This window comes from Dromiciops gliroides, chromosome X (genome assembly GCF_019393635.1).
Source record: "Dromiciops gliroides isolate mDroGli1 chromosome X, mDroGli1.pri, whole genome shotgun sequence".
Taxonomy (NCBI): domain Eukaryota; kingdom Metazoa; phylum Chordata; class Mammalia; order Microbiotheria; family Microbiotheriidae; genus Dromiciops; species Dromiciops gliroides.
The window spans coordinates 42,518,754-42,546,048 of record NC_057867.1 but is presented as its reverse complement, the minus strand read 5'-3'; the positions used below and the strand labels follow the sequence as shown (position 1 = coordinate 42,546,048).

The 27,295-nt window shown below is 38.0% G+C and overlaps 1 protein-coding gene across 1 annotated transcript in view; it reads left to right on the top strand.

Annotated features, from left to right (window-relative positions):
• Positions 1-614: 614 nt before the first annotated feature.
• The window catches only part of TENM1 (teneurin transmembrane protein 1), an 895,908-nt gene continuing 869,227 nt past the window's right edge, over positions 615-27,295 (top strand). The window contains exon 1 of the mRNA XM_043974016.1: positions 615-664. The gene's annotated coding sequence lies outside the window, so the exon portion shown is untranslated. The remainder of the gene's footprint in view (positions 665-27,295) is intronic.

Sequence of the window (27,295 nt, the reverse complement as noted above, 5' to 3'; positions counted from 1 at the left end):
ATTTGGATCACACTTATGAGGCCTATGTCTTTGGGGAGACGTTGTAGAAAAGTGGGTTATAGCCCATATTCTTCCCGTGGCCTATTGCGTGAGTCCATGTCTAGAAAATGGCAATCAATACTTTAATGGTGCAAATCATGACTCATTTACACCATAAGATTATGCAGTGCTCACATCTCTGTCTTCCCACAGATGGTTTACATACTGTTCTGGAGGCTTTTATCTGAGTCTTTAAGGCTGTACAGGTATCTGGCTTTTTGTTCCCTCACTCTTACGACATAATGAAGCCACTTCCTTTATAGTTGTTCTTCTGGATTTTACATCCCATGTGGCTAAGTCATTGCTGGTTATACACTCAGAATTCTCATATATCTCTCAGTTGATCTTTAGGTCACTTACAAGTAGGATTATTTGGGGATTATGGCATACCATGAATTGCAGCCATATAACAATCTATGATTATCAGTTTGGAGGGAAAATTTTTCTTTAGATGTATGGGAGATAGCAATGTAACAATATTGGTTTTTGTTTGTTTCAGCATTCTCCAAGAGAAGATCTTTACCCAACCTCAAGCTCTACTACGCTTGTTCCAAATATAGTAATTAGGAAAAAGAAGAGAGAGAGAATAGTATACATCTTTCCATTTCATATGAGCTGGATCAAGGTACCGTAATGTTTACTTACAAATTCAATTATTTGGAGTATTTCCAGGTTGACATTCACTGCTCATTGTGCTCCTTCTTCCTCTCTCTTAATTGTCCCTTGGGAAACAGTCTTGAATAAGTAGTCTTGTCCATCCAGCTAAACAAAACTCTCCTACTATATGTGTAGCTCATTTTATGCCAAAATTCATTCAGAAATCTTTATTGAAGCCCCTACTATGCAGAAGCTACTGTGCTAGGCACTAGAAATCCCTTCTTAAGAAGTTTGTCCAATTAATATATTTTTATACATCAAATCATATTTTAAAATTCATATGTTGTGCTCATGTCAACTGGGACCATGTATACTTGCCTTCTGGGAAATTGCACCTGTTTCCCCAGTCTTGATACAACCCCATGCTAGATTCAGAGGGCCATGCCAGTGTTCAGGATACCTGAAGAGGTTGGGGTGTTATTTTAATCTGTGAATAAACTGTACCTGATATTTATAATAGATGCAGACTAGTAGAACATTCATAGATTGCACTTGTGTTTACACTTCTGTTCTCAAGGCTTTAACAAATTTTGTATTAAATGTATCCCCATTTTTCCTTGATCATAATTCTTGGCAAACATGAGTATTTGCTTGTAGGGGATGCTGCGAGTCAGATTACTTGAATTCTCTTTCTAGCTACTCATTAGCTATGTGAATTTATGTAAACCCTCTCTGCCTTGATTTCTTTATGTGTAAAATGATCTATTTATCTTATAAAATTGTTTAAGGATAAAACAGCTGCTTGAGAGAGATTTAAAAAGCTTGTTGAAGCAGTATGGGATAGTGGATAGAGGGCCAAACTCATAATCAGAAAGACTTGGGTTCCAAGCCCACCTCTTATATAGCTAGTATGTACTAGCTATGTGACTCTGAGTAAGTAATTTAACTTCTCAGTGCCCCAGAACAACACCTGCTCTTGAGGTGGAGCACTTGAAGTTTCATTATCCATGGAGGGAATTTCCCAGGGAGAGTTCTGTATACCAAAGAAATCATAGGTAGAAGCACATTCCCTCCCCTTCCGTCCCCAAGGTAATGCTCAGGTATTACAGAATATTATTATTCTTATGTCTAACATGTAACTGTTATAAAAATATAAAGCATGAGGCAAAGTCAGCATCTATGAAGAAGAGCAGAGATTGTTCATACTCAAGGAGTAGAGTATAATACTAGGATGCAGAAAAATCATTTGACATACTGTGCACTTTCTAAATTGGATAGTACTTTATTAAAATGAAAGAGAAGAAAGTTTTTAAAAAAGTCATATTTTGCAAAGATTTCAAGATTGAATTGTAATGAACAAGCAGTAACTTCAGCTCAGACCATTGCTATTTTTATACCTAATAATAAGTGAAAACATTTCCTATTATGAGTTCAATAATCAGCAAAATAGTATCAGTGCTTTACCATCAACAGATAGATTTTTTAAAAAAATATGGCAAAGTCCAGCTTTGGAATGATAAAATATAAATGTATTATGCAAACATTTGATATTATTAGCAGTTTCCTAGAAAACTGAAAATCATTCCCTGATAAAAGTTTAAAATTAATATCTATTTGTCTCTGAATACTGTTAGCCAAGCAGTTAAGAAGTTACAGTGATCTATACTCTGTTGATTTGTGAAGGGGGAGGAGTGTATTACTGTCGTAAGGTATTTTCCTTCTTGCATCAGAAGTTGGTAATGTGGCAAACTGAGAAAGGAGCTGGAAAGTAGGTGCTGTCAGTAAAAGTTAGTGTAGTTTTAGGGACAATGATGACAGGAAAATAGTAATGTAAGTCCATAAGTGAAGATGAATACAAACATAATTGGCAGCAAGATAGCCCAGAGGATAAAGTGCTGGGCTTGGAGTAAGGAAGCCAGCCTCAGAAACTTCCTTAGCTGTGTTACCTTGGGCAAGTCACTTAACCTTTGTTTGCCACTGGAAAAGGAAATGGCAAGCCACTCCAGTATCTTTGCCAAGAACACCACACAGACAGAGGTCTACTGTGTCATGAAGTTGTGAAATGACTGAACAACAACAAAGACTTAAATTAGGGCTGGGAATTAATGGTCAAAGTTGGGGGTGGCGATATCTGAAAAAATTTCCTTTTTCAAACAAATGCCTAATTTTAACTTAAATGTTTATTTAGTCTATTTTTCCTGATAGGTATTGCTCAGAACACATTGAAATTATAGCCTCTCTTTCTGGGCCCCATTTTTTTCTATAAAATGAGGAAATTAGACTAGGTGGTCTCCAAGATTTCTGTCATCTTCAGAAGGTTATGATTTTATGAAATTAAGGCACCAGTTGTTTCTATGACTTGTTTGTGTGTTTAAGAATTGTTTTAGGCTTCACAAGAAGTGTCTGACTTTACTCTAGGAACAGAAAGAAAAGAAAATATTGGGTTGGAAATGAAAGCTTAATGTGTACAAAGAACTCCTTCTCTGAATAGGCAATGTGTGGGAAACCTGGAGGACAGGAACTTTCATTTTTGTCTTTGTATCCCCAGCATCTTGCATATAATAGACACCTAATAAATGCTTATTAAATAATTGGTTTTTAAAATGTTGACAAGGCAACGAAAAATCTTGTTTTCTCTTAAGGAGGGATGGGAAGAGATACACTTTGCTCTTGGAGAGTTTCTTCAGTGCACTGTTATAAGCCTTAAGAGCATCATACTTTGATCATTTTATCTTCAGCCATGAAAATATCCATCAGGATCACCTTCTGTTAATCATAAATTCATATTAAGAACCCATATTCCAGACTGAATTTTGGAAAAGTAAAAACGTTGTGTCATTATAAAAACTGTGTATCCTGAAGCTTCTTCACAATACCTTATGCTGATCAGGAAGTTGAAAGGACTTCATATTACAAACATAATGTCTTCTTTCTGACTAGAAAGAGAAATGTGGACCAAAGTATGAAACATCCATCATCTTTGAGTTGATGATATCATTATGCTGTGTTATTGATGAACTCACCTTTCAAAGGTGTCCATTTTCCTCTCTCAAATCATACACATTTTTTTACATCCAGTATTACAGTAGAATGGTCATATTTTCTTTGGCATTCACAGCCCCGATGACATTTTTTTCCATTCTCTATACTCTGGGAGATTCTCTATACTCTGGGAGATTCCCTTGACTTCAGTTACCACCTCAGTATAAATGATAACCAAATCTTGTATCTAACGCCCAGATATTTCTCCTGCACTCTAGTCTCAATTTTTCTGTCTACTTTCTGGCTGTATCCCACCAACGCACTAAATTCAGCATGCCGAAAATGAAATCATTTCCACCATCCTAAAGTCCACATTCCTTCTAATTTTCTTGTCTCTGTTGAGCATTTCCACAGTTACCCAGACTCAAAATTGTGGAGTCACATTTTACTCTTCTTCCTTCTCAAATACATACGAGTTGCCAAGTTTTTTGGGTTTTTTGTCGTTTTGTTTTGTTTTGTTTTGTTTTGGAGGCAATGAGGGTTAAGTGACTTGCCCAGGGTCACACAGATAGTAAGTGTCAAGTGTCTGAGGCTGGCTTTGAACTCACGTCCTCCTGAATCCAGGGCAGGTGGTTTATTCACTGCACCACCTAGCTGCCCCATGCCAACTTGTTTTGACACAGTATCCATGCCATTTCTAGCATCCATATCCTCCTCTCTGTGTATGCTGTCAGCACTCTTCAGCCCTTCAAACTTCCTACTTATGTAGATAATAATGAAAATAGTAGATAATCTATAATGCTTCAGAATTTACAAACATTTGCCATGTTCAAGATTCCTTTAAGTGTTCCTAAAACTTGTCTTAGGGTGGGAAGAAGATTTCCAAGGGCATGAGAGGGTAGGATGGGGAATTATACCAGTTTGGCCATTTCTCTCACAAGCTAGAAATGTTTAGTTTAGTACTTACTTTAAATGGCTTCTGGCACATTTGTGCTTTAAAGCATGGATTATAGTTATCCATATTTTATTTTTGAAAGTTTCCAGTGCTCTCCCCTGCTCTGAAATGGTTGCCTCTGTATCTTGGCCTTCAAGGCTGAGTTCAGGTTCCACATTTTCTACCTGGAGAGGCAACATGCTACAGTAGATAGAATGAGGATCAGCCCACTTCTAATATTGTATGTATAGTTTAAATGGAGGCTAGTCATTTTATTCTTTTTTATAAGGCAGCTAGGTAGCATGGTGGATAGAACACTGGGTCTGGAGTCACGAAGAATTGAGTTCAGATGTGGTCTCAAACACTTACAAATTGAGTGACCTTGGGCAAGCCACTTAATATCTCTGTGCTTTGTTTTCCTCATCTATAAAATGGATACAATAATAGCACCTACTGTTGCTTTGAGGATAAAATGAAATAATGATTGCAAAGTGCCTTGAAAAACTTCAAGTGATTTTCTATATATCTTATATATTTGCATGTATGTGTGTATGTATATATATTTTGTGTGTGTGTATTAGATAGAAATATAGAGTGCTAGTAGTATTCATATTGTAATTATTATATGACATTCACATGAAGTCATGTATGTATAATGCTTTGCAAACCTTAAAGTGTTCCATAAATATCTGCTTCTGTGATTATTCTTGCTGAATGACATGATCCCTCCTCAAATTTTAATGGTTCTTTGGCTGCTGTGTACCTTTCTCATTGCATATTGTGTTCTATTTATTGAACAGAGAGAGTGGAAGTTCTTTCTTTGAGATCATCCACTGAAATCCAGTAAGGCCCATAGTCAATAGCTAATAAGTGAGCTAGCTGAGATTTGTACCGGGTCTTGTCATTCAAAGGCCAGGGCACTGTATGTCGTAGATGTCATAACTCGTACAGAATTCAAAGTTCATTCACAGGAGAGGCTACTATCTTTTTGCCCTGGTAACCAGAGCCAAGTACAGTGCCTGGCGCATAGTAGGCTCCTCTTAATGGTTAATTGAGTTAAGTTGAATCGGTGGAATCAGTAAATTAGAGATTCCTTTTGAATAGGTTTGTCTATGAGATTATCACTTTAATAGGTTTGATACTAATGCCAGGATGGATGGGATTTGAAAGGCATGAAATGATACAATAATTCTAAAGCTGACAACCCTCATTCAGTTTCAGTGTTGATGACCTAGAGCTCAATTAGTTTGGTTTTTTCCCTTCTTCATTTACAATGTGTACAGCAGTCTCTTCAATGACCATTTTTCCTAATGGAGTTTTTATTTCTAGTAAAACCTAGAGAATAAATAGATCTGCCCCTTTCTAAAGCAAAGCATATCTGTGTACCTCACTTTTCTCCAGCAGAATCTTAGTACATGGGCTTAGTTGTATGTAATAGGGGATTTACCACTGAATAGGTAAAAACGCTCAAAACATTATTCTGGCTCTTGAGGGGCTCGGAGGCTGATATCTTGGTGAACTCATTGACGATTTTTGAAAGACCTAATATACTTTGCCCAGTAGGAACAGATTTGAAATCAGGGCATGGATCAGAAATGCTTGCTTAATGCCTCTTTTCAAAAACAGTTCCAAAGCTAAGTAGATCTAACATGTGATATGTATTTTGTTGTTAGTTCAGACCTGTGATTTCATGTGGATGGGGAGCTCCCAGTGTGGAAACTCCCCACAGCACGCTACCCATTGACAGCAGGTCTGTAGAGAGTTGCCTGAGGCACTGAGACATTAAGTGGTCACTACTAGTATTTGTCTGAAGCAGGACCTGAATCCAGCTGTTCCTGACTTCATAGCAGCTCTCTCGCCATTGCACCACCTTCCTCCTCTCTCCTGTGATATGTCATATATGTGAAAACCTGTACAGAGGAATTATAAAATGTGGGTGACAAACTAGCCTGGGGTAACCGTTAGCATCCAGTGCAAATATTCAGAGTAGCAAAGACTTGCCCAAGTCAGCAAACAGAGCTGTATGCTTAACAGTGAATATCTGTTATGAGAACTCTGTGATCAGTGAAATGAATGGGGACATAAAAGACACTCTGTAGAGGGAAGGGCAATATATGGTCCTGTTTTTCTGGAGATACAGAATAGTACAGAAATATTATATGCCGTCCCTTTGAGCTCTGTAATTTCCCTCTTCTCTCAAGAGTACTTTTTTCTCTATTCTAATTTTAGAGCCATCTAAATTGTTCCAAAGAGATGAAATGGGACACATTTTTTAAAGTATTCTTAGAAATCTGCAGTGCTCAAGTTGATGAAAACTAAAGAAAACACCCTTATGATCATAAGCTTATCCTGCAGCGCTCCAAAGATCTGTAATCCGATTGGTATGGGCACCACCAGTGCTGATTGTAAGCCCTTTGTAACTTAATAGGTAGACATTGAGAATGGTTGTGACCAGATTTCATCAGACTGAAGAAGCAGTGGTGATGAACATTTCTTGCTTTAGCTAGGCTAGTCCTTCGAATGGCAGTCCATCATGGAGGCTGTATATAAACCTTTCGAGCTGGGAAGGACATGCTGGAGCTTCAGGCATCCATACTATGATCAATCACCAGAGGAGGATTTTAATGGAGGATACTCTACTCCAAGGGACCTGTGATCTCAACCATGTGACTGTTCCTTCTAGTTGTACAAACCACAACTTCTTTCTGGCTGCCCACCCGCTGTGATTCTTTCCCATGTCCTCCCTTTGCCTGTGGCTTCCCATGGCATCCATTCAACATACTAGGAGCCATGCTAATTTTCTTTTTTTTTTCTTGGCTGACATCTTTATTTTGTTCATACTTATATAAGTATTTATTGTCTTCCCCAATACAAAACGAGCTCTTGGAGGGCAAAGACTGTTTCACCATTGTCTCTGTATCCCCAGTACTTAGCACAGTGTCTGGCATATAGTAGGTGCCTAATACAAGCTTGTTGTTTTATTGTTAGCTCCTCATCCTTATTTTCTCTTGCCATTGCAAGGATACCATGGCGCTACTTACTCTATCACTTGGTTGTTTTTCTGTTCTGTATGTGTCCTGTGCCTCTTCTTTTTCAAATCTCCATTTCTTCAGTGACATCCTTTATTCCTATACTTTATAGAGCCTTATTTCTTCGGTGTAGCAGCCTAGTCACACATACCCAGGGATATGCTTGTAAATGTTTAACGATTGAATCTCCAAAGGAAAAAATGTAGACACTACACACTTTTGAATTTAATCTGCATTGTTAATAATTTCTCCATCACTTTCTTAAGTCTGGATGATCAGCAAAACAATCGATAAATCAAGCCCTGGTTTGTAACATTTCCTATTTCGAAAGAACAAATACTCACACTGAAATTTTAACAGCTGGTTTGAGCTGCCTCCAGCACATCCCTGCACCCACCACATGCCTCTCCATTATTTCCTGAGTGATACTCATTTCCAATTCTTAGGACTTTGTGTTCTATGACTTGAAGCCAGGCAACTATAGAGGAGAATAATGCTCAACTTATTATGTCTTTCCATCTTACATACCAATCTAGAAATAGCACAGATTCATAACGTGTTGACAGTTTGTCTCTTGATGCGTTCTTCTAGCCTTGAAAGGCAACACAAGAACAGGTGGCTGGAAATTGCCCATGGAATTTGTTTCCTGTCTGCACACATTTTGTTGAATGGAAAGGCACTGAGTAACAGACAGTAATCTTATAGCTTTCACATTTATCCTTGAAGTCCCACAGTGTTTTACTGTCCACCACAATCAACACAAGTAACCTCCAACATTGGTGGGACTTTATTGTAGCATTCCTCAGTAACTTTTATATACTGTTTCCTTTCATAATTTGAGATGCAATAATGATTTTTGTTATAAATTTCTTCATAAATATTTCTACTGATAGATGATACATTTATTTAAGCATCAGTGGACAAATAAAGTTATCCAGGGATGACTAACAACCTTGAATAAATAAATACCATTTCACTCTGTTGCTATCCATAGTACCTAAGAAATGCAATTACATGCTGGGACCTATTATCCCAATTAATGGACTGTTTTATATTCACTGTGCATTATACTTGAAACACTTTAGAGGCCTGGCCTTCACTTAGCTACAGGCAAAAAAGAAATTTATAACAAATAACCAAGAAAAGGCTTTCATTTACTTACCAAGATATGTAGCGTGTAATTATACTTTAAGCATAACTAGGCAGGCCTCAAAAAATGCCCTTTGATTTAAGCCTCAATAAAAGTATATTTTTAAAACCGTGACAAGTCTAACTTTGTAATGAGCAAGTGATTGTGGGGAAGTGCAACATTGGTGGTTCCGTTATCAGCTATGTCTATCATCCCATTTTTGGTAATGATGTGGCCAAAGGTTAGACTTGATTGTTATTTATTACATTCTGAGAGCGTTTCATTTATTCCAGGCACAGGAGCTAAAAGAGGAACACTACACCCAGTCCCGCCTTACTCTTGCTGGATGGGTGAACAAATAAACCAGTCTGCTCAAGAGTACACAACCTCTAGTTGTGCTGCTACTTTGTAAAATGTCAGCCCTAGGCTATGTTTTACAGGGATGAAGTTTAACTCTACGCCCTCTGGTGGTTTCCAAAGCTGTATTACTGAAGCTATAAAATAAAACACAGTTGTAATTCTTCTCCTTATTGTAAGAAGCATTGATCGCCCTTGATTGTATATTATAGCAAAGGGGCAGTCTATTACATAAATTTATTGCATTTTCTTCCTGATAATTACTGGAAGTTATTGAACAAGGCAGGGAGTTATAGCCAGCAAGTTCCCATGCTAGCTGAGGAAGCAAATCCACAGATATTTAGTGGATCTAAACAGCTGTAAACAACACCTCCTGTTTACAGTGGCCTAGGACTGCCCAATTTACAGTGTGTTTGAGGGGATTTTAAAAATAATGCCCTCAGTTCCACAAACTGAGACTTGAAATATGAACTATAGGTAGTAGCATGCTAATGTCAACCAATGGAACCACAGTTAGTGTCAGAAATCAAACTCTTTGGGATTCACCGTTTCTCTTTGTAAAGACCTTTGGATTTCATTGGCAGGAGCAGGGTCTTAACATTTCTTCTTGACTGTGCATGCCCATGAGCACAGCTAGTTTGGACTTTTGCAGTGGAAGTTAGAATTAACCCACATCTGGAGAAATAGAAAAACTTCCAAAATCAGTGAAAAGAAGTCAACCTTAAGAAAAAAAAATAAAGTCCACTCTAAAGAGAAATGCTAGCTTTTGATGAGGAAATTCTCTGCGTCATCAAACTGATATATTCCAGAAATCAAATCTCCTGTATTTCAATAAGCACATGTAGGAAATCAATTCATGTTAGACCAACTTCAGGTATAGTTGTATTGATACAATGAATGTTTTGAATCAAATATTAGAATATGGTTTAGAAGCATTTGGTTGTAGAGACCTTCCTTAAGCAGGTAGCCATGATATGGTGGAAAGACCAACAGATCTTTGGATCAGATCCCAGAAAACCTACATTCCCATTCATGGGTGGCTCTAATTCTAGATTTGTGGGCTGGGGCAAGTCATTTTCTTCTGTCAGCCTGTTTCCTCTTTGGTAAAATGGGACCTAAAATATCTCCATTATGTACCTCACTGCATTGTTATGAGGATCCATAAGATCATATATTCACAGCACTCTATCAACCAAATGTCAGCCATGCTTATTATTATTAAGAAGTGCTTTCCTAAAGTAATTGAGGGATTTTTCACACTCAATCACATTTCCACTAAATGCCAAAAACCCTAACAAAACAACATATAAGAAGATGACTACTTGCTGACTTTGAGTCTAACTTCATGGCAAGAAAATATTGAATAAGGCCAGAGTAAAGCAAGCATGATCCATTCCCACTTGGTTATGCAGTTCAGCCACACTTTCTCTCACTGACAGACAGTGAGAAGGCAGCAGGACAACTGATGACATTCCAATCCAGTGTTTATTAAGTGTCTATTGTACATGGAACATACAATGAAAGTCAAAGCAGAAACTGTAATTAATTTGTTAATAACTGGTCCGTATTTACTGAGAGTACAGGTTGTAGGTGAAGTTCTATATTCTGTCTCCTCCTTCTCTTCTTCAGATGTATATGCTCCCATATCCATATTTCCCACTAGTTTGAGTGGTCCATCGTCTTGCCACAACTATGATTTCATTTAAACAGAAGGCCATCTGAACAATAATAAAGCTTGTAGGTAGAACCAAGGAAAAAGAAAGAAAATAATTTAAACAATAATTAAAAGTTTGTCTGAAACAGGCATGTGACATTTTGTTGATGTTACTGATGTGTACTCCATATTATGAAAACAGTGAATGGTTACTTTAACTGCTGCTCTGCCTGGCAAACCTTGATAAACGTTGTTGGCTAAACAAAGATCTAAGTGATCTTCACTTTACTTTTTGTTTATTGACACTTTCTATTACTCTGAAGAAGATCAAAGATTTATCTTTAGTATAAAACTATTATTGCTATAATATTTCACAAGTGACTTGCCAATTTCCTCCATTATCATAAAACTCCCAGATGAAATGAAATAAACTTATCCCTAGTGATTATCCATGTCAGAAGGAGAAACAGGATGAAAAGAGCCATATTAAGGGGAAAATTTCAAGCCATCCATCATTGTCTCTTTTTTATTGTATACGTTAGAAAAAATATTTCTGAATTGAGATTTTCTTTCAATATTTTGAATTTGAAAAAAAAAAAGCATACCGTGTGGGGAACTTAGAAGAGAACTTAGAGATACTGGATCTACTTCTTTAATTTTGTAAAGGAAATAACTGAAGTCCAGAAGAGGGAAATGACTTTTCCAAAGTCCCACAATTAATTAATGGTTCAACCAGAACTGAAACTTTGTTGTTCTGACCCTCGGCCCTGTGCTTTCTTCTATTCCACACCATCTACGCCTTTACTACTTAGAAATGTCACATTCCTGAAAAGGCCTCTGCCAACCTTCCCATTGGTTTTCTGTTCACATACTCAAGATGTCTTGTACTTTATTTTGTTTTCTTTTTCCTAGTAGCACTAGATAAAGTGTCAATGCTCATAATTTTATAACTACAATGTATTAGAGATCAGTTAGCTCTAAGGGTTCTTCCTTAGATCAGTCTACGCTAGAATTGCACTTCAAGGGAATGGATGCTCATCTCCATTGTAAAGCATTAGCAAGTAGGCAGAACCCAGTAGGTAAAAGGGAAAGGTGTCACATAAATACACACTTCCCCTTTACTCTTCCACCTCCTATATCTTTTTGTATTTTGTAGTATATTTTATTTTTGTGGGTGGTTTGGGAGTTTGTGCCTCCAGCATAAACAGAACACAATCAGGTACAGGGGATGATTGATATATGGACAGGGACTAGAGAAAGTATTGGTTGTATAGGATGATTTGTTATAGAGAATTCATTATAGCCATCGTTATTACAGGCAATCCCATGGGGACATGGAAATAGCGTCCTTTCAGAAAGTGTCGTTGTAATAATATTTCATCTTTTGGAATTTGACTTGTACCTTCTGCTTTGGGGAATGTTCTCTACACTGGCACAGTGTATGCCAGAAGAACTGTGTACATGCTGTATTTCAAATTGCTAGTCCCATTAGTGGCCTGGAGCAAACATCAGACTAGTTCTTCTGCTTTCCTCACTGTTTATTGTAGTATCACTGACACAAGACTTTTCTGTTTCCCCCTACCAATCTTGCATTTTCTAGCAAGCACACACATGGATTACCTATTTTGGACTGTTTCATGATGAAAATATTCTCCCTAAAACATATCAAGTATTCATACTTTATCTTTGATGTAGAGCTGGTTAGATAGAAAAGGCCAGACTTGTGATTTTAAGTTTGTGGGAACATTTGCCATTGAAATTCCCTCCACTGGTATGCATGAATGTTTTTACAAAGTAGCCTTAGAAAGTTGCCTGAATCATTGAGATTTGAAGTCACTTGCCCTGGGTCACACAGCTAGCATGTTAGAGGCAGACCTTGAACCCAGATGTGCTCCAAGACTAGATTTCTATCCATTATTCCCTTCTGACTTGCACATCAGAGGCAATTAATTAATGTTTATTGGATTGGATTGAAAGATGCATTGCAAAGATTGGCTTGCCTAGTTTTGAGCCTGTGGAGTCTGGCGGCTGATGCAAAGAAGAGCATTCACATGTTATCTATAAATGTACTAAAGATCTGTGAGATACAAGTCTTAATTTGTTCCTCGTTTGCTTAAACCCTGTTGTCAATTGGTAGCATCAGGTCATTTGTTTTCATGCTTGCTTAAGGAGTAACACGAGAATCTAATTATAAAAATGAATTCAAGAAAAGAAAATCATCACTTTTAAATTTGTGTTGTGTCACAAAATAATCTCTGTGAATGCTCTAATTAAGGCTAAAAAGGCAACTAGATTAAAAGCTCATAATTTCAAGTGCTTTGATTTTTCTCAAAATGATTTATGAAGGTAAACGTTTTCGTGTTTACTCAGTCTAAATGTCCATTTTCAAAAAGAAACTTTTGTAAAAATCGTTGTCATTTTGGCTTTTTAGTTAATTTGGCTTTAAAAATGCCTATTTCATTTTCTGAGAAATTATTCAAATGCTTTTCTAACTATTGAATAATTCAAAATAAATTAGCTTTTAAAACACCAAGCTCGTCGTGTATGTAGTCCTCAGTGATGCTTGGTTACATTGACATAATCAAGTAAGTTTGATGGCCACGTTTTAAAAAATTTTGGATGTTTTCAAACAGCGCATTGAAAAGAGTATTCTTATGTACTTTTTCTTGTTTTTCCTATTGTATCATCAATTTAATAGGACTGGGAGCTCTGTCAAAGGGGCAGAGTTTGGTGAGAATAACTTCATTTCTCCACATTAAGGAAATGTGTTCCTTTGAAACCTTCGGCCCACTCATTCCAAGGATATTTTGCAAATAGTAATTGCCATCCCTTGCAGAGATTCACTGACCACATCAGCGGATGGAGGAAGACCTGAGGTCTTTGGGAAATTAATGTCCTATAGAATCAAAACAGAGAGACAGAGTACTAGACCAAATTGGATTGGTGTCTTCTTCTGGATTCTGGTAATAACAAAACAAAACAAAACAAAACAAAACAAAACAAAACAAAACAAAACAAAACAAAACAAAAAAACCCACCTCAGTAAAGAACCCCAAATTCTCCATCATCAATTTGAACTGAACTCTATCATTCCCTGGGTAAAATGGCTCTCTGTCTTCGACTTTTTGGGTGTTACCTCTATTAGATAGTTAAGTCCTGTAGGAGGAACCCTGGGTTGATATGCTACAGTCATGCTTGCCATTTAGAGTCAGTTGTACCTAATTAAACCCAGTGGCTATGTTCCTTAAAGGCTGTGTGTGAATCATATTCGTGTTAATGGAATTACTTAAAATGACCTAGAGTTGAAAATTTATAATAACTAGAATAACAACAGCTGGCATTTATATAGTGCTTTAAGGACTACAAAATGTTTTATGTGCATTATCTCATTTGATCCTCACAACAACCTTGTGAGATGTATGAATCTGCCTGCTCAGTCATCCTTGGCAATATCTTAGTTAACAACTGACAGAACGCTCATTTCTGAGCTTTTGACACTCAAGTGGTGCTAGAAAAACATTTCCCCTTCCTCTTTTGTCTCCAGCCTGGACAATAGGTCTTGGAAAAAAGGGGTTCCCAATGGGACTGAGATCGAGGGGGCATCTTCTGCTTAATTAATAGGCAGAGACTTTCTGAATTCAAAATTACATACCCCAATTCGTATAGACTGTATTGAGGGGGCAGCTTTTTGTTCATAAATGGGGCAGGACCTCCTGAGTTCAGAACTGAATCTTTTGTTGTCAGAGGGATATAAGTGCCATTGGTATTCAGGGTTAGCAGAGCTTGAGGTGTAGATGATATTTTGAAAAATGTTTTACAAGTGGATAAAGCACTGGCCTGGATTCAGGAAGACCTGAGTTCAAATCCGACCTCAGACACTTGACACTTACTAGCTGTGTGACGCTGGGCAAGTCACTTAACCCTCATTGCTCTGCAAAAAACAAAACTAAACAAAAATGTTTTACAGCTTTGGATGAAGAGCTAGGGATTAGACTCTGTCCTAGTCCCATACAAAAAAAAAATAGTGTTGGGCTGAAGGGGCTGAGGCAGAACTGCAACCCACTCCGTTCCCTATGCTTAGCACTGTGCCTGGCATGTGGTAGGCATTAAATAAATGTTTGTTGATTTAAGACTCAAGTCTTCTGGGGTCTTTCATTTACTCTCTATCTCCCTCCCTCCCCCTCCCCCCTCCCTCCCTCCCTCCCTCCCCCTCCCTCCCCCTCCCCCCTCCCCCCTCCCTCCTCTCTCCCTCTCCCTCCCTCCTCCCTCTCTCTCTCTCTCTCTCTCTCTCTCTCTCTCTCTCTCTCTCTCTCTCTCTCTCTCTCTCTCTCTCTCTCGTTGTCCAAGAGAGCAGAGGCTTGGTTCTGTTTTGGGGCATTCTCCCTCTTTTTGTCAGCAAGAAAGGTAGAAATTTTCTTATTTCCATTTCTAGTCCTGCCCTGTTTTTGTTGTTGTTCTACTTGAGAGAGAAGACCAAAAGCTTTGACTCCTCTTTTTACCTCGATCTCTCTCTGGCCCTCTGGGTCTCTTTCTCTGTTTCTCTCATTCCCCTACTCGCTCACACACTCACACACATGCACATGTGCACAAACTTTCCTTGGCTTTTCTATCATTCTCAAGTAAACACTTGGAAGGACAGATGTCTCTTGGTAATCAGTCACTATGTTCCTCTTTATATCATTGTGGGGCTTTGAATTTTAGAATTTTTGTTAAGGATTGTTCTTTTCATTACTTGGAAGCATTTTTTCTCAAAATTGTTCTGCGTTTATTGTTTGTTTGCTGATCACAAAAAGTCATTGACTTGATAGACCAAAAACAGCTTTAAAGGTTTTCCTTCCACAAGGAGTCAGCATAGAAATCATTTTGGCTATATTGCATGGCTTGTACTAATTTAGAAATTTCCCCTGACGCTTCAACTTACACTTGCTTCCTTTATTCATCTGGAAGTTCCAGCAACTCTAGCTCTTGAAAGGTCTAACTCACTTTTTTCCATATAAATATTTTATTATTTTCCAGTTACATTAAGAGATAGTTTTCAACATTTGTTTTTTTATATGATTTCTAGTTTCAAATTTTTCTCCCTCCCTCCCCATGACAGCAAGTTATCTGATATAGGTTATATATGTACAATCACATTAAACATACTTCTGCATTAGTCATGTTATGAGGGAAGAATCAGAGAAAAAAGGAAAAACCTCAAAAAAGAAAAACAACAACAACAATAAAAAACAATAGAAATGGTATGGTTCTATCTGCATCTAGATTCCACAGTTCTTTTTTTTCTGGATTTGGGGAGCATTTTCCATCATGAGTCCTTTGGAACTATCTTGGACTATTGTATTGCTGAGAAGAGTCAAGTCTATCACAGTTGATCAACACATAATGTTGATGATACTGTGTACAATGTTCCCCTGGTTCTGCTCATCTCACTCAGCATCAGTTCATGCAAGTCCTTCCAGGTTTCTCTGAAATCCACCTGCTCATTGTTTCTTTTCTTTTTTTTAGTGAGGCAGTTGGGGTTAAGTGACTTGCCCAGGGTCACACAGCTAGTAAGTGTCAAGTGTCTGAGGCCGGATTTGAACTCAGGTCCTCTTGAATCCAGGGCCGGTGTTCTCTTCACTGCACCATCTAGCTGCCCTGTGCTCATTGTTTCTTACAGCACAATACTATGGAGTGAGAGAATCCTATATTCAGATCCCACTTCTCTTTACTAAATTCTGACCGTGGGTAAGCTCCTTTCCCTCTTCAGGCCTCAGTTTCCTCATCTTTGTACCTCATAGCTCAGTCACTGTGGGCTTAAATAGATTAAGTTCCATAATGGACCTTCCCACAAATATCTCTTTGGGTCATACTTTCACTCAGAGTTTCCCTTAGAATTTGGTTCATATTTTCCCTACCCAGGGTTTCCTCTTAGAATATCAGAATGTATCCCATATCTAGTTCTTCTCATATATGGGCAAGGGCCTTCAAGTCCTTTGCAAGCATTCACACTAGCAGTATATACTGGATACTGAGCAGTTTTTGTTTCATGCCATAGGAAGAATACAAAAAAAAGAAGAAAAGGTCTCAAAGGAGCTCATTGCTATGCAATATGTTCTTTTCCTCTAGTGAATCCTACTTTGTTGCAAAGGCCTTAGAACTTCTCTATATTTGGAGTTAGCAAAAAGACAACCTTTCATCCTCTGGTGAGACCCACTCTCCTCTTGGGAACAATTCAGTTCTCCCTATGCAGTGCCACCCTGCAGGGGCACCAAGCTCCCCAGAAAGGGAAATTTTACCTTGCAATTGCTAATCATTTCTCTTCTCTTCAGACTTGCACCATCTGAATCACTCAGACTACATCATACCTCTGTCCTTTGCTAAGTGGGACTCCTCTTCTCTCCAGAATGTTGGGCTCAGTGTTCATTATTCCTCCTCTACTGCCTTTGCCTATTGCCAGTCCTCAAGTCATCCTGTTTTGGGTAAGAAATTTCCCTTTTCTTGGCTTCAGTTTCCTTATCTCTACAATGATGAAGTTTACTTGTGTATAATCTACCCCTTTGGTCTCTAGGTGACAGAGATGTGGGGCAGGTAGGTGGTACAATAGATAGAGCACTGGTCCTGGAGTCAAGAGAACCTGAGTTCAAATCTGACCAGATACTTGCTAGCTGTGTGACCCTGGACAAGTCACTTAGCCCCACTTGCCTTAAATATCCAGGGCCATCTCCAGTCATCCTGATATATATCTTGCCAGTGGACCCAGGTGGCTATGGAGGGGAGAGTGAGGCTGGTGACTTTTCACAGCCTTCCCTCACCTAAAAATCCAGTTCAGGGCAAGGCATGACATCACCTCCTGATGTCATGGTCCTCTTCAAGAACAAAGGACAAACATCAAAGACAAAGAAGCACCCTGTTGAATTTGTTCTCTGTTGGAATAGCTTTAATATATCAAGTTCACCTCCACATGTGTGAAAGGACTGACTGAGGAAATAAATGGACAAAATCACAGTCATAAGAAATCTTGGGAGCTTAGCTGTTAAACCCCATTGACCTCCTTCTTGATTTCATCTGTACTCAGATGGTCAAATCCTGTCCAAGTTGAGGTAGATATGAGGGGGTCAGACTGTCTTGTAATTCATTGCCTTACAGTTGCTTCCTTTACTCATCTGGAAGTTGCAACAACTCTAGCTTTTGAAAGATCTTGACCTTTTTTTGTCAAAATCAGAGGACTTGCCTATGTAAATCAGTTCAGAGTCTATTACTTCAGTGGCTGGCCTTATTTTCATGTAAAAGGCAGGAATTTAGAACAAATGATTGGAGTGGAAGGTGGTGGCCTCTCTGTAGCAATCCATCTATAACTTATCAAATTGTCTTTAAGAGTTGTGATAGTTGAAAAACTCATCCACCCCTGGATACTCTAATAATGAGCCTCTCCTCTGGACTAGACGTATGATTTCATTGATATGGGTGACTCTAGGATGATGAAACATCCCTTACCAATACAGGTCACCACCTTCTCTACAATTTATATTATTAGAGCATACACAAAAATGCTGACAGATTAAATGATTTGCCCTTGGTTACATAGCCAGAATGTGTCAGTGCAGGATTTGAACCCCGGTCTTCTTGCCTTGAAGGCGGCTTCCTATACACTATAATGTGCTCCCTCTCAGCAGATAAATAACCTATCACTGGAATCTTTCCCACTTGGTAGGACCTGCCAGGATTTTTAGACTGCTGGCATAACCTTCAGGAACCCAGAGTCACTCCTACCACGCAATTGGGAATTTCTACCCCAACCTGAATTAATGTAAATGTAGAAGGTCTGGATATCTTGATTGAATCAATCAAAAATATAAATTAGATTGTGAACAAATCCTTAATCAGTTTGTGAAAGTATCAATGGACCTTTGGACCACTGAATGAAAGCAAATTATACCAACAGGAATTATCCAGTAGAGAGAGACTCCTGAGATAGTATTGTCCTGGAAATAATCAAGATGGAAGATTTCTTCCTCCACCATTACCCCACTGACCAGTTGGCAAGCTTATAACTTCAGTTCTTTGGAAGATCTAGAGTTCTCTTTAGTGTTGGCTTTATCAGGAATCTTTATCAGGAGCTGAGAGGTACACTGAGAACAAGTTAGACAGCCTGAGGAAAGAGGGCTTCAGCACTCTACTTAGAACCCAGCAGATAGCTACAACTAAGGGGAGCTTTATGAACACTCCATGAGGTGAGAGAAGGGATCTCTAGTAATCAGAAATCTGAATTTACTATTTGACTACATACATTCACTAAGCTTGAGCCTACTCCCCTGTGAACATTGTGTGTACAAAAGGAGTCTGCCCACAGGATTTATCTTTTGGGGCGGCTAGGGTTATGACTACAATCTTTACTATTCGTGCTTTTCCATTTCTAAAAATCTACTTATTAGGCTGATAATCAATGAGAAATACAATCCATGGGGTCATACAAACAAAAGTACTTGAAACTCTAGCCCATCAAGGTCACCTGTAGAACCCTAAGAACAGAAGCAGCTCCTCCCTGGAAATCCATTTCGACAGTCTGAGTGGGTGTTGGTGAAGAATCCCAGAGAGGGTGTTTCAATGCAATTAAACATGAGAATAGGACTTTAATGAAGAGTATCTTTTAAGTAGAATATTTAAATGCAATAACAAGTTTCAAAAATCCTTTTTAGCAACTGTCATAGTATAGAACATGACATTTGTTTTTTCTGACTTCTACTTCCGTAGTTTGGAGAAATTCACTTAAAAACAAATTTGCCATTTCTTAGAAATTACACATCATTCCATATTTATAATCATTTGATCAATGGAAAGATTATATTAAGTACAGAGGTGGATCAAATACGTCAAATTAAAAATTATTTAAAATATTATATATACTTATATGCACACATACTTATATACATATATACACACATATCTAAATATATAATAGACATATAGGAAAAACAAAATCATAAACAAGTATTTTGTTGGGGATATCAAAGGTAATGCTATTCTCAATTTGAAATTTATGGCAATGAATTAGCTCTCTGAGGAGTTTTTGCCTGAAATGCTAAAAATTAACACTATAATTAGGATTCCAAGTGAAATATAAATCATCCCCTTTTTTCAAGTGTACAGTCACAAAGAACAGTCTCAGTTGGCTTTTTTGTTTGTTTTTAAATGTTTGCTGCTTCAGTGTAGGCTCCATTTTCAAACTGTTGTAGCTTCCCCTTTAAAAATCATGCATTTTCAAAGGCGCTTTGTGTTGCCCAGCACTTGTAAGAGCAGCATTTCTTTGGGTACCAACCCTTTGGCAGACTGAGTGACTTTCAGAAGCGTGGTACTCTTCTAAGCTAGCAGTTTGGAATTGAAGGCAACCAGGGCTTGTGCTCTGCTCATTTTGTCCAAGGAAAAGGCATATGCCTCCAGTTGCCATGCTTTGCTGGTTTACCAAGCAAAATCACATTGTCACTATGGGAATCTGTGACTTTCCAAAGCAGCATTTCTTACCTTCTTACTTTGGCCAGAGTCTTCCTGGTAAAGAGGATCAAAGGTCAGCAGCTTCTTTCTATACATTGCCCACCCACTTTAGACAGCTTGCTCTGTTGCTGGGCTTAACCTCCAGAAGATGCTCAGGTAGTTTTTAAGAAAGCAAGTTAAATATTGACTTCTTTTTGTTGTCTTCTCCATTTGTCTGCTAGGAACCCCACAGGAATATTGTTGTGCCTTATGATTCAATGGTTCCCATTATTAGGACTTGTAGAAATGATGCAGCATGCCATAGGAGGAGTCCATAATCTAGAGAAACCTGGGCTTTAATTCCCCCCTCTGCCACATACTAGCTAGCTGTCTTCAGCGGGTCATTTCCCCTTTCTGTGCCTCAGTTTCCTCATCTGTAAAATGAAGAGCAAAGAACCTTAGCTGGTAGGACTGTTGTGAGGAACAAATGACATAATATATATAAAATACACCTTAGAAATGTCAGCTCATTAATTTTACCTCTCTCTTATCTGATCTACTTAGAGGAAAAAAGTTTTCTGGATAAATGAATATTTTGACCACAGTTACTATTGTACATAGGTTATGTGTTCCAAGAATAAAGGTGCATTAAAATACAGTAAATGATGAAACTGGACTGAACATAGTATAATGTTTGTCTGAGGCTTCAGAAGTCACTGTAGATTTCTTCTTGCCTCACTGCCACTATCATGAGCACCAGGTATTACGTAACTATAGATGTGTTGTTAGCAATACTGGTTGATAGAATTCAGGGCCAGTCACCCCTCATTGGATATTGTTGAGAATAACTTGAGGATATTTCAGTATATGTGTAATGAGAACAGAGAAATATTTGTAATTCATCTAACAGATTTTGATAACTAAATCTTTAATTTTCATAATAAATGTGTTAAAAAATCAATCTTAGACATTACTAACACAGGTCGAAGAAGGACTGAATCATAACTGTTTTAGTAGCTAAATGTCACATAATTGTGCAAAATGATGTCTAGACAGATCTCAGACAGCAATGTCTCAGTGATAAATAAAGCTATAGAATTTCCTATGCCTGCATATTTGCAAATTAATGTAATCATTGGTAAAAACAAAACATTAGATGCCTCGTGTCAGTTGCTCTTTATTATTTTTGGAAAATAATTTTTATAAAAGACAATATTCACATCTGTCTGGGGCATTTTTTTCTCCTAGTAAGAGCTCAAGTAAACAATTAAGGAACCATGTTCTTTAGCTACCTTTCTAAAAAGGATAGACTTAATAAGGAGATCATATGAGTAACATGGGAAGCTGGCCAGCTCTTTGGTGGGAGAATAAGCCCCTTAGTGTTAAACAAACCTGCTTAGGATTTCACTTTGTTAAAGGGACCAGCAGACCTAGCTTCAATTATCCTGTCCCCTGAAACATAAGAGTATTAGCTTCTCATCAGTACACTGGGTCAGGAAGTGCTACCAATGTCAAAGAAAGACACAGAATGTACTTTCACACTGAAAGGGAGTTGAAAACATTGGCAGGGGAAAAAAGAAGCAAAGGAAATAGCCCTAAAATTATACTGTTAAGAACCATTCCTTACAGTGCCTGAAGTTTCTCTATTGATTTTGGTACCAGATGGAGTGTCTTGCCTACTGATGCTCTGGGGATAATGTCCATTAAGTTATCGAAAGGCAATGTGGACCAGGGAGGAAAGGTAGTGTGTCCACTTAAAAATTCCACTTCAGCCACAGATGATGCTTGATTGTCCATATTTCTGGATGCCAAATAGAGCCAGCTATGTACAGAAACAAGCAGAAAACGAAAATATGATGGAAGGAACAGCAAAAGTCAAATAGCAATATTGGGAATGTGCAAATTTCAAAGGAAGCTGCACTGATAACCTGTTAATCTTGCAACATATAGATCAATTGGAACTAAAGCACTTCACCTGGAGCATGCTAATTTTTATAATATAAGTTATTCTTGGCTGAGTTTATTATTCCTTTTTTACTGTTGCTGGCACAAATTGTTCTGAAAAATAAACGAATGAATAAATGAACAAACAGATGAATAGACAGATAGGGAGATTGAAAAATAGATAAGGCTGATGACCAAACTAGCACACCTCCTAAGTAGCAAAGGTCAGGATTGCAAGCTACTTTTCTTTTAGCCACGTTTCCATACTGATTATATTTTCTTCTGCCTTAGCAACATTCACATTGAAAGGAAGTCATCTTCAATTTCCATGTGATAGTAAGGCAGAAATGGAGAACTGTAGAGATGCCTGCTCCCAAAATTGCCACCTTTTTCTTTTTTTTCTTTTATTTTGTTCCTTAGTATCTCTCAAGAACTAGGAGGAAGACTGGAATAGAACAGGCTATACAAAGTAAGCAAATTAATTCTGAAATCTCCTATTACTATTGTTTGCCCACAAATGGGAGATTTCTGTCGAGCTCCTCCAATATTTTCACTCAGCTATGTCAACACATACATAAGCATCCTCAACCTTAGCAAAATGCTTTCCTTTGCCTCTTTGGGATTTCCTGAAGCAGTGGGGAACTCCAGAGACTGATGGGCAGGGATGAAATTTCCTACCTTAGCAGGAATTTCCTTTCCCTGTTAAGTCAATGATAGGGAGACACCACTTCCATATTCCTGGAACGTCCAACCCCTAGAGCAGTCAGTCAGATACTGTGCTGGGCATTGAGGATACAGAGAATGTGAGACTTTATTGTGAAAAGGGGTCTGTAGGCCTCAGCAGATCATCAAAAGAGTCTAGAACACTCAAAAATATTAAGAACCTCTTCTTTAGGGTATGATTTCTACTCTGGTTGGAAAGGCAGATGTCAGGGGAGAGTGGCTCAACAACCACACATATCTCATTTGAGGGTTTTATGTTTTCTCTACAGATTACTAGCTGCTTCTGCTCCTATGTGGCAGCTAGGTGTTATAGTGGAGTCAGAAATCCTTGAGTTCAAATGCAGCCTCAGATAGTTTTTGACCCTGGGCAAGTCCCTTTACCTCACTTTGCCTCAGTTTCTTCATCTGTAAAACGAGAATAATAACAGTACCTACCTCCCAGTATTGTTGTGAGATTTAAGATAAAGATCGTAAAGTACAAGCATAGTTCTCCACACATAGTAAACACTATATAAATGTTAGCTATCATTAACATCATTATTATTGTCATTATTATTATTATACTAGACTACCAAAGGAGTCCATGACACACAAAAATGTTAAGAACACTTGGTTTATTTGAATGTGACCTCCTTGAGAGGAGGGACTCTCATTTCCCTGTTTGTATTATCAGTACTTATCACAGTGGTTGGCATATGGTAAGTGCTTGATAAATGTTTTTTTATTTATTTATGTAAAATTGATTTTTTTCATGCAAATAAAAGACATGACACTCTTTTGATATTTTATTTTCTTAGATATCTTAACATTCTAACCTATCAGGATGGATCTTGACTCTCATCCTGGATGTTTGCTATGCCATCATGTCATCTGCAAATGTGATAAGCATTCCATCTATACCTTTATCCATGTCAATATTAAATAAAGCTAAACAACATAGGTAATATATGTACATGTATGTGTATGCACATGTATGTATATATATGTGTGTGTGTGTATCTAGACTACGTCCAGTTCCCTACAAATGGACATGAATCCATTAATTACTATACTTTGAGTCCTGCCATTCAGAGTCCTGAATCCATGTAACTGAACTGTTGTTTCATGAAGATCTATCCTATGTGCATTGTCAGTTCTACACTTAAATCTAGACGAACCATAGCTACAAAATTCCCCTGCTCTACCATTATAGGAAGATGAGTATTAAAGGAAATAAATTTTAAATTTGCGTCTGACTTAGTGCTTATTTAGCACAGTAACTCGTGCACATTTTCTCATTGGTTTAAATGGCAGTTGAAATTACAACATATCCTCCCAACCATTTGATGCACCTAGCCACCTACGTAACCTCCTGCTGGCTCATTCAATTCTCAGAATAGTTTCCAAGCTCATAGTATCATAAAAATCCAGTCCAATTCCTTCATTTTACAGATGAGGAAACTGAGGCCCAGAGAGGTTAGGTGCATTGCCCAATCTCACAAAGGTAAAAAAGCAAGATTCAAAGCTAGGTCTTCTTACTAAGTTAGTTGTCTTTTCCTGGAACCATCAGGGAAAAGTGCTCTCAAAATGAAACAAAATGTAGAATATTGTAAGTTAAAAAAAATAAACTTACTTTTGTGCATATTGAACATGAGCCCACATGGCTCAGGTGCAAGAGGCTGATCACTCTGTTTGGCACTTAGAGCAGTAAGAAAATATACTTTGGAGGGTCAAAAAGTAACAAAACTGGGGGCAGAGCCAAGATGGGCTGAGGAAAGGCAGTGGCTTGTCTGAGTTCCTCTCAAGACTCCTCCAAATACCTTCAGATAATGCTGTAAGACAATTCTTGGAGCAGCAGAACCCACAAAAAACAGGGTGAAATAGTTTTCTAGCCCAAGACAACTTAGAAAGAATGCAGGAAAGGTCTGTTGCACCAGAGTGAGAGTAGAGCACAGCCCAGCAGAGGCCACAGCAGCACAGCCCCAGCCCCAGCCAACCAGGATCAGGCATTGGGAGCCTCTGAATCAGCAGCTGCAGCAACTGCTTCTGGAACTCAGCCTACAGATGGTAAGGTTGTCAAACAGTTGCCCAGAAGGAGATTATAGGGGTCTCTTTGCCAGCGTTGAGGCAGGACTCTATTGTTTTGCCCATACTCGGATCCAGGTCACAGTATTGGCAGGGGAGGAGCACAAGCACACAAGAGCTTGCAGCCACAGTGGAGTAGGACTCTATTCATAGTTCCAGGGCAGGAAAGCAGGCCTGTGATTGCTTGTAGACAAGAGCACAGACCAGGAGAGTAGTAAACATACCTCTCCTTAAATCATACCACCCTGGGAGTACTAAAAACTTACAAATTCCTAGAAATATCTCTGAAAACAACTGCACAAACCAACCCCCTGACGCTTGGAACAGTGCATCGTCCACCCTGGAAGCAGTGCCCCACTTTAACAAAGAGATAAAGGTCAAGAAATAGGCTGGGGAAATGAGCAAACAGAAAAAATGCTGGCCTTAGAGAGTTTCTATGGGGACAAGGAAGATCAAAATACACCCTCAAAAGAAGATAAAAAAGTAAAAGCTCCTATATTCAAAGCTTCCAAGAAAAATATGAATTGGTCTCGGGCCATAGAAGGGCTCAAAAAGGACTTTGAAAATAAAGTGAGAGAGGTATAGGAAAAAATGCAAAGAGAAATTAGAGTGATGCAAAAAATCATGAAAAAAAGAACAGCTTGGTAAAAGAAACAAAAAAATACTGAAGAAAATAACACCTTTAAAAACAGACTAGGCCAAATTGTAAAAGAGGTACAAAAAGCCAATGAGGAAATGAATGCAGTAGGGTGGGGGGGGGGGAATTTTGAAGCAAATTTGTCTGATAAAGGCCTCATTTCTCAAACACATAGAGAACTGAGTCAAAGTTGTTAAAATAATCATTCCCTAATTTACAAATGATCAAAAGATAACAGTTTTCAGATGAAATGATCAAAGCTATCAATAGACATATGAAAAAAATGTTCTAACTCACTACAGATTAGAAAGATGCAAGTCAAAACAATTCTGGAGTACTACTTCATACCTATTGTATTGCTTAATAGGAAAGCAGAGGGGAAAATGACATGTCATAGGGAATGTGGGGAAAATGAAACATGAATGCACTCCTGGTGGAGTTGTAAACTGATTCAAACATTCTGTAGAGCAATTTGGAACTATGGCCAAAGGGCTATAGAGCCATGTATGTTCTTTGACCTAGGAATACTGCTACTAAGTTAGTATCCAAAAAGAGATAAAAAACCAAAGAGTTAAAGGACCTGTATGTGCAAAAATATTAATGTCAGCCCTTTTTGGTGCAGAAAATTCAAAATTGAGGAGATGCCCATCACTTGGGGAATGGCTGAATAAATTGTGGTATAAAATTGTTATGGAACACTATTATGCTATAAGAAATTATGAGGAGGCAGCTAGCTTGCACAGTGAATAAAGCACAGGCTCTGGATTCAGGAGGATATGAGTTCAAATCTGGCCTCAGCCACTTGACACTTACTAGCTATGTGACCCTGGGCAAGTCACTTAACCCCCATTGCCCTGTCAAAAAGAAAAGAAAAGAAAAGAAATGTTGAGCAGAATGCTGTTAGAAAAACTGGGAAAGACTTACACGAGCTGATGCAAAGTGAGATATACTGTATACAAAGTTAACAGCAATATTGTAAGATGACCAGCTGTGAATGACTTAGCTATTCTCAGCAATACAGTGATCCAAGATAAGTCTGAAGGACTTTATGAAAAATGCTATCCATCTCCACAGAAAGAATTGTTGGTGTCTGAATACAGATTGAAGCATTTTTTTAGTTTCTTTTTCTTAATTGTTTTATTCTGTTTTCTTTCACAACCTGACTTATGTGGAAATGTTTTGCATGACTGCACATGTATAACATATTGAATTGCTTGCATTCTTAAATGGGAGTGGGGAGGGAGGGAGGAAGAGAATTTGGAACACAAAAGTTTTTAAATAGACATTAAAATTGTTTTTACATGTAATTGGGGAAAAATCAAATTCTAAATAAATGAAAAAAAGTTAAAAAAAAAGAAATGAAAGTATCCTTTGGAAAACTTAGTCATGTCAGGCTGCATGTCAGAACATAAGAAAATTAAACTTGTTCTGTGCCAAACATCCAAATAAAAATGGAAAAAATACATTTTGATACTACCAAGTATTTGCAAGTTTCTTATGACACAACCCCTAAAAACCTGAATTGTTACTAAAAAGGTTCTTGATTTTTAAAATTAGGTCACAGGATATACAGTCAAGTCTCAATGTAGCAGCCTGAATTGCTAGAGCTTAGTCTGAGTCTCAATGTTCTAATTCGCTTTTGGCAAATAATCTTATTATTCTAAGAACTGTTTAAGATATAACTACAAATGACAGACATTTTAAAAATTCACCCTATTTCCTTTAGGGTTATTCATAAGAATGATAATGACCTGTA